Source organism: Salmo salar, unplaced genomic scaffold (genome assembly GCF_905237065.1).
Source record: "Salmo salar unplaced genomic scaffold, Ssal_v3.1, whole genome shotgun sequence".
NCBI classification, from domain to species: Eukaryota; Metazoa; Chordata; class Actinopteri; order Salmoniformes; family Salmonidae; genus Salmo; species Salmo salar.
This window is the reverse complement of record NW_025549380.1, coordinates 50458-60000: the sequence shown is the minus strand read 5'-3', so window position 1 is coordinate 60000 and position 9543 is coordinate 50458. Positions and strand designations below refer to the sequence as shown.

Sequence of the window (9543 nt, the reverse complement as noted above, 5' to 3'; positions counted from 1 at the left end):
CATCTGCCTTGTATTTATAAGACAAACAAGAATATTGTTGCTGAATGCAGCTTGTGTGTGCTTTGTGCTCCTTTGCCCTGTTCAAATGATGAAAGGAAATAAAGTTTGTATTTTATCCAACTACCTGTGCTAAAAAGTGATGGGAACAGTGTTTGTAATTTCTTCTACTTTTTCAGTGACACAAAGTTCAAGCTGCTTATCTAATTGGTGAAAATGCAATGTCTGTTTATCACACTCACTTTGACTATATATGTTGTAGCAAGAGATTGTTTCTCGCTTACGGCCATACCAGCCTGGGTACGCCCGATCTCGTCTGATCTCGGAAGCTAAGCAGGGTCGGGCCTGGTTAGTACTTGGATGGGAGACTCCCTGGGAATACCAGGTGCTGTAAGCATTTTGTCCACGAGGGTGTGCTCTTGCACTATTTCATCAGCAACACTGCCTTGTAGTAAGCATTTAATGATGAATTGACTAAATGTCTGTTTTATCAGACTCACTTTGACTATATATGTTGTAGCAAGAGATTGTTTCTCGCTACGGCCATACCAGCCTGGGTACGCCCGATCTCGTCTGATCTCGGAAGCTAAGCAGGGTCGGGCCTGGTTAGTACTTGGATGGGAGACCGCCTGGGAATACCAGGTGCTGTAAGCATTTTGTCCACGAGGGTGTGCTCTTGCACTATTTCATCAGCAACACTGCCTTGTAGTAAGCATTTAATGATGAATTGACTAAATGCAGCTTCCTGCCTTTTTAATAGGATCAAATTTCCTTGTGTTTTCAATTAGCATCTGCCTTGTATTTATAAGACAAACAAGAATATTGTTGCTGAATGCAGCTTCTGTGTGCTTTGTGCTCCTTTGCCCTGTTCAAATGATGAAAGGAAATAAAGTTTGTATTTTATCCAACTACCTGTGCTAAAAAGTGATGGGAACAGTGTTTGTAATTTCTTCTACTTTTTCAGTGACACAAAGTTCAAGCTGCTTATCTAATTGGTGAAAATGCAATGTCTGTTTATCACACTCACTTTGACTATATATGTTGTAGCAAGAGATTGTTTCTCGCTTACGGCCATACCAGCCTGGGTACGCCCGATCTCGTCTGATCTCGGAAGCTAAGCAGGGTCGGGCCTGGTTAGTACTTGGATGGGAGACCGCCTGGGAATACCAGGTGCTGTAAGCATTTTGTCCACGAGGGTGTGCCCCTGCACTATTTCATCAGCAACACTGCCTTGTAGTAAGCATTTAATGATGAATTGACTAAATGTCTGTTTTATCAGACTCACTTTGACTATATATGTTGTAGCAAGAGATTGTTTCTCGCTTACGGCCATATCAGCCTGGGTACGCCCGATCTCGTCTGATCTCGGAAGCTAAGCAGGGTCGGGCCTGGTTAGTACTTGGATGGGAGACCGCCTGGGAATACCAGGTGCTGTAAGCATTTTGTCCACGAGGGTGTGCCCCTGCACTATTTCATCAGCAACACTGCCTTGTAGTAAGCATTTAATGATGAATTGACTAAATGCAGCTTCCTGCCTTTTTAATAGGATCAAATTTCCTTGTGTTTTCAATTAGCATCTGCCTTGTATTTATAAGACAAACAAGAATATTGTTGCTGAATGCAGCTTGTGTGTGCTTTGTGCTCCTTTGCCCTGTTCAAATGATGAAAGGAAATAAAGTTTGTATTTTATCCAACTACCTGTGCTAAAAAGTGATGGGAACAGTGTTTGTAATTTCTTCTACTTTTTCAGTGACACAAAGTTCAAGCTGCTTATCTAATTGGTGAAAATGCAATGTCTGTTTATCACACTCACTTTGACTATATATGTTGTAGCAAGAGATTGTTTCTCGCCACGGCCATACCAGCCTGGGTACGCCCGATCTCGTCTGATCTCGGAAGCTAAGCAGGGTCGGGCCTGGTTAGTACTTGGATGGGAGACCGCCTGGGAATACCAGGTGCTGTAAGCATTTTGTCCACGAGGGTGTGCTCTTGCACTATTTCATCAGCAACACTGCCTTGTAGTAAGCATTTAATGATGAATTGACTAAATGTCTGTTTTATCAGACTCACTTTGACTATATATGTTGTAGCAAGAGATTGTTTCTCGCTACGGCCATATCAGCCTGGGTACGCCCGATCTCGTCTGATCTCGGAAGCTAAGCAGGGTCGGGCCTGGTTAGTACTTGGATGGGAGACCGCCTGGGAATACCAGGTGCTGTAAGCATTTTGTCCACGAGGGTGTGCTCTTGCACTATTTCATCAGCAACACTGCCTTGTAGTAAGCATTTAATGATGAATTGACTAAATGCAGCTTCCTGCCTTTTAATAGGATCAAATTTCCTTGTGTTTTCAATTAGCATCTGCCTTGTATTTATAAGACAAACAAGATTTTTCGAATGCAGTTGTGTGTGCTTTGTGCCCTTTGCCGTTCAAATGATGAAAGGAAAATTTTTTTTATCCAACTACCGTGCAAAAAGTGATGGGAACAGTGTTTTAATTTCTTCTACTTTTTCAGTGACACAAAGTTCAGCGCACAATTGGTGAAAACAATCTGTTTATCACACTCACTTTGACTATATATGTTGTAGCAAGAGATTGTTTCTCGCTTACGGCCATACCAGCCTGGGTACGCCCGATCTCGTCTGATCTCGGAAGCTAAGCAGGGTCGGGCCTGGTTAGTACTTGGATGGGAGACCGCCTGGGAATACCAGGTGCTGTAAGCATTTTGTCCACGAGGGTGTGCTCTTGCACTATTTCATCAGCAACACTGCCTTGTAGTAAGCATTTAATGATGAATTGACTAAATGTCTGTTTTATCAGATTCACTTTGACTATATATGTTGTAGCAAGAGATTGTTTCTCGCTTACGGCCATACCAGCCTGGGTACGCCCGATCTCGTCTGATCTCGGAAGCTAAGCAGGGTCGGGCCTGGTTAGTACTTGGATGGGAGACCGCCTGGGAATACCAGGTGCTGTAAGCATTTTGTCCACGAGGGTGTGCCCCTGCACTATTTCATCAGCAACACTGCCTTGTAGTAAGCATTTAATGATGAATTGACTAAATGCAGCTTCCTGCCTTTTAATAGGATCAAATTTCCTTGTGTTTTCAATTAGCATCTGCCTTGTATTTATAAGACAAACAAGAATATTGTTGCTGAATGCAGCTTGTGTGTGCTTTGTGCTCCTTTGCCCTGTTCAAATGATGAAAGGAAATAAAGTTTGTATTTTATCCAACTACCTGTGCTAAAAAGTGATGGGAACAGTGTTTGTAATTTCTTCTACTTTTTCAGTGACACAAAGTTCAAGCTGCTTATCTAATTGGTGAAAATGCAATGTCTGTTTATCACACTCACTTTGACTATATATGTTGTAGCAAGAGATTGTTTCTCGCTACGGCCATACCAGCCTGGGTACGCCCGATCTCGTCTGATCTCGGAAGCTAAGCAGGGTCGGGCCTGGTTAGTACTTGGATGGGAGACCGCCTGGGAATACCAGGTGCTGTAAGCATTTTGTCCACGAGGGTGTGCTCTTGCACTATTTCATCAGCAACACTGCCTTGTAGTAAGCATTTAATGATGAATTGACTAAATGTCTGTTTTATCAGACTCACTTTGACTATATATGTTGTAGCAAGAGATTGTATCTCGCTACGGCCATACCAGCCTGGGTACGCCCGATCTCGTCTGATCTCGGAAGCTAAGCAGGGTCGGGCCTGGTTAGTACTTGGATGGGAGACCGCCTGGGAATACCAGGTGCTGTAAGCATTTTGTCCACGAGGGTGTGCTCTTGCACTATTTCATCAGCAACACTGCCTTGTATTAAGCATTTAATGATGAATTGACTAAATGTCTGTTTTATCAGACTCACTTTGACTATATATGTTGTAGCAAGAGATTGTTTCTCGCTACGGCCATACCAGCCTGGGTACGCCCGATCTCGTCTGATCTCGGAAGCTAAGCAGGGTCGGGCCTGGTTAGTACTTGGATGGGAGACCGCCTGGGAATACCAGGTGCTGTAAGCATTTTGTCCACGAGGGTGTGCTCTTGCACTATTTCATCAGCAACACTGCCTTGTAGTAAGCATTTAATGATGAATTGACTAAATGTCTGTTTTATCAGACTCACTTTGACTATATATGTTGTAGCAAGAGATTGTTTCTCGCTTACGGCCATACCAGCCTGGGTACGCCCGATCTCGTCTGATCTCGGAAGCTAAGCAGGGTCGGGCCTGGTTAGTACTTGGATGGGAGACCGCCTGGGAATACCAGGTGCTGTAAGCATTTTGTCCACGAGGGTGTGCCCCTGCACTATTTCATCAGCAACACTGCCTTGTAGTAAGCATTTAATGATGAATTGACTAAATGCAGCTTCCTGCCTTTTTAATAGGATCAAATTTCCTTGTGTTTTCAATTAGCATCTGCCTTGTATTTATAAGACAAACAAGAATATTGTTGCTGAATGCAGCTTGTGTGTGCTTTGTGCTCCTTTGCCCTGTTCAAATGATGAAAGGAAATAAAGTTTGTATTTTATCCAACTACCTGTGCTAAAAAGTGATGGGAACAGTGTTTGTAATTTCTTCTACTTTTTCAGTGACACAAAGTTCAAGCTGCTTATCTAATTGGTGAAAATGCAATGTCTGTTTATCACACTCACTTTGACTATATATGTTGTAGCAAGAGATTGTTTCTCGCTTACGGCCATACCAGCCTGGGTACGCCCGATCTCGTCTGATCTCGGAAGCTAAGCAGGGTCGGGCCTGGTTAGTACTTGGATGGGAGACCGCCTGGGAATACCAGGTGCTGTAAGCATTTTGTCCACGAGGGTGTGCCCCTGCACTATTTCATCAGCAACACTGCCTTGTATTAAGCATTTAATGATGAATTGACTAAATGTCTGTTTTATCAGACTCACTTTGACTATATATGTTGTAGCAAGAGATTGTTTCTCGCTTACGGCCATACCAGCCTGGGTACGCCCGATCTCGTCTGATCTCGGAAGCTAAGCAGGGTCGGGCCTGGTTAGTACTTGGATGGGAGACCGCCTGGGAATACCAGGTGCTGTAAGCATTTTGTCCACGAGGGTGTGCCCCTGCACTATTTCATCAGCAACACTGCCTTGTAGTAAGCATTTAATGATGAATTGACTAAATGCAGCTTCCTGCCTTTTTAATAGGATCAAATTTCCTTGTGTTTTCAATTAGCATCTGCCTTGTATTTATAAGACAAACAAGAATATTGTTGCTGAATGCAGCTTGTGTGTGCTTTGTGCTCCTTTGCCCTGTTCAAATGATGAAAGGAAATAAAGTTTGTATTTTATCCAACTACCTGTGCTAAAAAGTGATGGGAACAGTGTTTGTAATTTCTTCTACTTTTTCAGTGACACAAAGTTCAAGCTGCTTATCTAATTGGTGAAAATGCAATGTCTGTTTATCACACTCACTTTGACTATATATGTTGTAGCAAGAGATTGTTTCTCGCTTACGGCCATACCAGCCTGGGTACGCCCGATCTCGTCTGATCTCGGAAGCTAAGCAGGGTCGGGCCTGGTTAGTACTTGGATGGGAGACCGCCTGGGAATACCAGGTGCTGTAAGCATTTTGTCCACGAGGGTGTGCTCTTGCACTATTTCATCAGCAACACTGCCTTGTATTAAGCATTTAATGATGAATTGACTAAATGTCTGTTTTATCAGACTCACTTTGACTATATATGTTGTAGCAAGAGATTGTATCTCGCCACGGCCATACCAGCCTGGGTACGCCCGATCTCGTCTGATCTCGGAAGCTAAGCAGGGTCGGGCCTGGTTAGTACTTGGATGGGAGACCGCCTGGGAATACCAGGTGCTGTAAGCATTTTGTCCACGAGGGTGTGCTCTTGCACTATTTCATCAGCAACACTGCCTTGTATTAAGCATTTAATGATGAATTGACTAAATGTCTGTTTTATCAGACTCACTTTGACTATATATGTTGTAGCAAGAGATTGTATCTCGCTACGGCCATACCAGCCTGGGTACGCCCGATCTCGTCTGATCTCGGAAGCTAAGCAGGGTCGGGCCTGGTTAGTACTTGGATGGGAGACCGCCTGGGAATACCAGGTGCTGTAAGCATTTTGTCCACGAGGGTGTGCTCTTGCACTATTTCATCAGCAACACTGCCTTGTATTAAGCATTTAATGATGAATTGACTAAATGTCTGTTTTATCAGACTCACTTTGACTATATATGTTGTAGCAAGAGATTGTTTCTCGCTTACGGCCATACCAGCCTGGGTACGCCCGATCTCGTCTGATCTCGGAAGCTAAGCAGGGTCGGGCCTGGTTAGTACTTGGATGGGAGACCGCCTGGGAATACCAGGTGCTGTAAGCATTTTGTCCACGAGGGTGTGCCCTTGCACTATTTCATCAGCAACACTGCCTTGTAGTAAGCATTTAATGATGAATTGACTAAATGCAGCTTCCTGCCTTTTTAATAGGATCAAATTTCCTTGTGTTTTCAATTAGCATCTGCCTTGTATTTATAAGACAAACAAGAATATTGTTGCTGAATGCAGCTTGTGTGTGCTTTGTGCTCCTTTGCCCTGTTCAAATGATGAAAGGAAATAAAGTTTGTATTTTATCCAACTACCTGTGCTAAAAAGTGATGGGAACAGTGTTTGTAATTTCTTCTACTTTTTCAGTGACACAAAGTTCAAGCTGCTTATCTAATTGGTGAAAATGCAATGTCTGTTTATCACACTCACTTTGACTATATATGTTGTAGCAAGAGATTGTTTCTCGCTTACGGCCATACCAGCCTGGGTACGCCCGATCTCGTCTGATCTCGGAAGCTAAGCAGGGTCGGGCCTGGTTAGTACTTGGATGGGAGACCGCCTGGGAATACCAGGTGCTGTAAGCATTTTGTCCACGAGGGTGTGCTCTTGCACTATTTCATCAGCAACACTGCCTTGTATTAAGCATTTAATGATGAATTGACTAAATGTCTGTTTTATCAGACTCACTTTGACTATATATGTTGTAGCAAGAGATTGTATCTCGCTTACGGCCATACCAGCCTGGGTACGCCCGATCTCGTCTGATCTCGGAAGCTAAGCAGGGTCGGGCCTGGTTAGTACTTGGATGGGAGACCGCCTGGGAATACCAGGTGCTGTAAGCATTTTGTCCACGAGGGTGTGCTCTTGCACTATTTCATCAGCAACACTGCCTTGTATTAAGCATTTAATGATGAATTGACTAAATGTCTGTTTTATCAGACTCACTTTGACTATATATGTTGTAGCAAGAGATTGTATCTCGCTTACGGCCATACCAGCCTGGGTACGCCCGATCTCGTCTGATCTCGGAAGCTAAGCAGGGTCGGGCCTGGTTAGTACTTGATGGGAGACCGCCTGGGAATACCAGGTGCTGTAAGCATTTTGTCCACGAGGGTGTGCTCTTGCACTATTTCATCAGCAACACTGCCTTGTATTAAGCATTTAATGATGAATTGACTAAATGTCTGTTTTATCAGATTCACTTTGACTATATATGTTGTAGCAAGAGATTGTTTCTCGCTTACGGCCATACCAGCCTGGGTACGCCCGATCTCGTCTGATCTCGGAAGCTAAGCAGGGTCGGGCCTGGTTAGTACTTGGATGGGAGACCGCCTGGGAATACCAGGTGCTGTAAGCATTTTGTCCACGAGGGTGTGCCCCTGCACTATTTCATCAGCAACACTGCCTTGTAGTAAGCATTTAATGATGAATTGACTAAATGCAGCTTCCTGCCTTTTAATAGGATCAAATTTCCTTGTGTTTTCAATTAGCATCTGCCTTGTATTTATAAGACAAACAAGAATATTGTTGCTGAATGCAGCTTGTGTGTGCTTTGTGCTCCTTTGCCCTGTTCAAATGATGAAAGGAAATAAAGTTTGTATTTTATCCAACTACCTGTGCTAAAAAGTGATGGGAACAGTGTTTGTAATTTCTTCTACTTTTTCAGTGACACAAAGTTCAAGCTGCTTATCTAATTGGTGAAAATGCAATGTCTGTTTATCACACTCACTTTGACTATATATGTTGTAGCAAGAGATTGTTTCTCGCTTACGGCCATACCAGCCTGGGTACGCCCGATCTCGTCTGATCTCGGAAGCTAAGCAGGGTCGGGCCTGGTTAGTACTTGGATGGGAGACCGCCTGGGAATACCAGGTGCTGTAAGCATTTTGTCCACGAGGGTGTGCTCTTGCACTATTTCATCAGCAACACTGCCTTGTATTAAGCATTTAATGATGAATTGACTAAATGTCTGTTTTATCAGACTCACTTTGACTATATATGTTGTAGCAAGAGATTGTATCTCGCTACGGCCATACCAGCCTGGGTACGCCCGATCTCGTCTGATCTCGGAAGCTAAGCAGGGTCGGGCCTGGTTAGTACTTGGATGGGAGACCGCCTGGGAATACCAGGTGCTGTAAGCATTTTGTCCACGAGGGTGTGCTCTTGCACTATTTCATCAGCAACACTGCCTTGTATTAAGCATTTAATGATGAATTGACTAAATGTCTGTTTTATCAGACTCACTTTGACTATATATGTTGTAGCAAGAGATTGTATCTCGCCACGGCCATACCAGCCTGGGTACGCCCGATCTCGTCTGATCTCGGAAGCTAAGCAGGGTCGGGCCTGGTTAGTACTTGGATGGGAGACCGCCTGGGAATACCAGGTGCTGTAAGCATTTTGTCCACGAGGGTGTGCTCTTGCACTATTTCATCAGCAACACTGCCTTGTATTAAGCATTTAATGATGAATTGACTAAATGTCTGTTTTATCAGATTCACTTTGACTATATATGTTGTAGCAAGAGATTGTTTCTCGCTTACGGCCATACCAGCCTGGGTACGCCCGATCTCGTCTGATCTCGGAAGCTAAGCAGGGTCGGGCCTGGTTAGTACTTGGATGGGAGACCGCCTGGGAATACCAGGTGCTGTAAGCATTTTGTCCACGAGGGTGTGCCCCTGCACTATTTCATCAGCAACACTGCCTTGTAGTAAGCATTTAATGATGAATTGACTAAATGCAGCTTCCTGCCTTTTAATAGGATCAAATTTCCTTGTGTTTTCAATTAGCATCTGCCTTGTATTTATAAGACAAACAAGAATATTGTTGCTGAATGCAGCTTGTGTGTGCTTTGTGCTCCTTTGCCCTGTTCAAATGATGAAAGGAAATAAAGTTTGTATTTTATCCAACTACCTGTGCTAAAAAGTGATGGGAACAGTGTTTGTAATTTCTTCTACTTTTTCAGTGACACAAAGTTCAAGCTGCTTATCTAATTGGTGAAAATGCAATGTCTGTTTATCACACTCACTTTGACTATATATGTTGTAGCAAGAGATTGTTTCTCGCTTACGGCCATACCAGCCTGGGTACGCCCGATCTCGTCTGATCTCGGAAGCTAAGCAGGGTCGGGCCTGGTTAGTACTTGGATGGGAGACCGCCTGGGAATACCAGGTGCTGTAAGCATTTTGTCCACGAGGGTGTGCTCTTGCACTATTTCATCAGCAACACTGCCTTGTA

The 9543-nt window shown here is 43.9% G+C and overlaps 23 non-coding genes and 4 pseudogenes across 23 annotated transcripts; all 27 read left to right on the top strand.

Annotated features, from left to right (window-relative positions):
* The first annotated feature begins 275 nt into the window (after positions 1-275).
* On the top strand, positions 276-394 carry LOC123736509 (5S ribosomal RNA). The gene has a single exon (XR_006766194.1). It is a non-coding gene; the product is annotated as a 5S ribosomal RNA (ribosomal RNA).
* Positions 395-533: 139 nt separating this feature from the next.
* LOC123736687 (5S ribosomal RNA) lies at positions 534-651 on the top strand. Its single transcript, XR_006766370.1, has one exon. It is a non-coding gene; the product is annotated as a 5S ribosomal RNA (ribosomal RNA).
* A 409-nt stretch (positions 652-1060) lies between these two features.
* Positions 1061-1179, top strand: LOC123736433 (5S ribosomal RNA). Its single transcript, XR_006766117.1, has one exon. It is a non-coding gene; the product is annotated as a 5S ribosomal RNA (ribosomal RNA).
* A 139-nt stretch (positions 1180-1318) lies between these two features.
* LOC123736474 (5S ribosomal RNA) lies at positions 1319-1437 on the top strand. The gene has a single exon (XR_006766158.1). It is a non-coding gene; the product is annotated as a 5S ribosomal RNA (ribosomal RNA).
* Positions 1438-1846: 409 nt separating this feature from the next.
* Positions 1847-1964, top strand: LOC123736721 (uncharacterized; annotated as a pseudogene).
* A 139-nt stretch (positions 1965-2103) lies between these two features.
* On the top strand, positions 2104-2221 carry LOC123736704 (uncharacterized; annotated as a pseudogene).
* Positions 2222-2601: 380 nt separating this feature from the next.
* Positions 2602-2720, top strand: LOC123736432 (5S ribosomal RNA). Its single transcript, XR_006766116.1, has one exon. It is a non-coding gene; the product is annotated as a 5S ribosomal RNA (ribosomal RNA).
* A 139-nt stretch (positions 2721-2859) lies between these two features.
* LOC123736431 (5S ribosomal RNA) lies at positions 2860-2978 on the top strand. Its single transcript, XR_006766115.1, has one exon. It is a non-coding gene; the product is annotated as a 5S ribosomal RNA (ribosomal RNA).
* Positions 2979-3386: 408 nt separating this feature from the next.
* LOC123736686 (5S ribosomal RNA) lies at positions 3387-3504 on the top strand. The gene has a single exon (XR_006766369.1). It is a non-coding gene; the product is annotated as a 5S ribosomal RNA (ribosomal RNA).
* A 139-nt stretch (positions 3505-3643) lies between these two features.
* Positions 3644-3761, top strand: LOC123736685 (5S ribosomal RNA). The gene has a single exon (XR_006766368.1). It is a non-coding gene; the product is annotated as a 5S ribosomal RNA (ribosomal RNA).
* Positions 3762-3900: 139 nt separating this feature from the next.
* On the top strand, positions 3901-4018 carry LOC123736684 (5S ribosomal RNA). The gene has a single exon (XR_006766367.1). It is a non-coding gene; the product is annotated as a 5S ribosomal RNA (ribosomal RNA).
* A 139-nt stretch (positions 4019-4157) lies between these two features.
* LOC123736430 (5S ribosomal RNA) lies at positions 4158-4276 on the top strand. The gene has a single exon (XR_006766114.1). It is a non-coding gene; the product is annotated as a 5S ribosomal RNA (ribosomal RNA).
* Positions 4277-4685: 409 nt separating this feature from the next.
* LOC123736429 (5S ribosomal RNA) lies at positions 4686-4804 on the top strand. Its single transcript, XR_006766113.1, has one exon. It is a non-coding gene; the product is annotated as a 5S ribosomal RNA (ribosomal RNA).
* A 139-nt stretch (positions 4805-4943) lies between these two features.
* Positions 4944-5062, top strand: LOC123736428 (5S ribosomal RNA). Its single transcript, XR_006766112.1, has one exon. It is a non-coding gene; the product is annotated as a 5S ribosomal RNA (ribosomal RNA).
* A 409-nt stretch (positions 5063-5471) lies between these two features.
* Positions 5472-5590, top strand: LOC123736427 (5S ribosomal RNA). Its single transcript, XR_006766111.1, has one exon. It is a non-coding gene; the product is annotated as a 5S ribosomal RNA (ribosomal RNA).
* Positions 5591-5729: 139 nt separating this feature from the next.
* On the top strand, positions 5730-5847 carry LOC123736720 (uncharacterized; annotated as a pseudogene).
* Positions 5848-5986: 139 nt separating this feature from the next.
* On the top strand, positions 5987-6104 carry LOC123736683 (5S ribosomal RNA). The gene has a single exon (XR_006766366.1). It is a non-coding gene; the product is annotated as a 5S ribosomal RNA (ribosomal RNA).
* Positions 6105-6243: 139 nt separating this feature from the next.
* On the top strand, positions 6244-6362 carry LOC123736426 (5S ribosomal RNA). Its single transcript, XR_006766110.1, has one exon. It is a non-coding gene; the product is annotated as a 5S ribosomal RNA (ribosomal RNA).
* A 409-nt stretch (positions 6363-6771) lies between these two features.
* Positions 6772-6890, top strand: LOC123736425 (5S ribosomal RNA). Its single transcript, XR_006766109.1, has one exon. It is a non-coding gene; the product is annotated as a 5S ribosomal RNA (ribosomal RNA).
* Positions 6891-7029: 139 nt separating this feature from the next.
* Positions 7030-7148, top strand: LOC123736423 (5S ribosomal RNA). The gene has a single exon (XR_006766107.1). It is a non-coding gene; the product is annotated as a 5S ribosomal RNA (ribosomal RNA).
* A 139-nt stretch (positions 7149-7287) lies between these two features.
* On the top strand, positions 7288-7405 carry LOC123736611 (5S ribosomal RNA). Its single transcript, XR_006766294.1, has one exon. It is a non-coding gene; the product is annotated as a 5S ribosomal RNA (ribosomal RNA).
* A 139-nt stretch (positions 7406-7544) lies between these two features.
* Positions 7545-7663, top strand: LOC123736422 (5S ribosomal RNA). The gene has a single exon (XR_006766106.1). It is a non-coding gene; the product is annotated as a 5S ribosomal RNA (ribosomal RNA).
* Positions 7664-8071: 408 nt separating this feature from the next.
* LOC123736421 (5S ribosomal RNA) lies at positions 8072-8190 on the top strand. The gene has a single exon (XR_006766105.1). It is a non-coding gene; the product is annotated as a 5S ribosomal RNA (ribosomal RNA).
* A 139-nt stretch (positions 8191-8329) lies between these two features.
* On the top strand, positions 8330-8447 carry LOC123736681 (5S ribosomal RNA). Its single transcript, XR_006766364.1, has one exon. It is a non-coding gene; the product is annotated as a 5S ribosomal RNA (ribosomal RNA).
* Positions 8448-8586: 139 nt separating this feature from the next.
* On the top strand, positions 8587-8704 carry LOC123736719 (uncharacterized; annotated as a pseudogene).
* Positions 8705-8843: 139 nt separating this feature from the next.
* On the top strand, positions 8844-8962 carry LOC123736420 (5S ribosomal RNA). The gene has a single exon (XR_006766104.1). It is a non-coding gene; the product is annotated as a 5S ribosomal RNA (ribosomal RNA).
* A 408-nt stretch (positions 8963-9370) lies between these two features.
* On the top strand, positions 9371-9489 carry LOC123736419 (5S ribosomal RNA). The gene has a single exon (XR_006766103.1). It is a non-coding gene; the product is annotated as a 5S ribosomal RNA (ribosomal RNA).
* Positions 9490-9543: the final 54 nt, after the last annotated feature.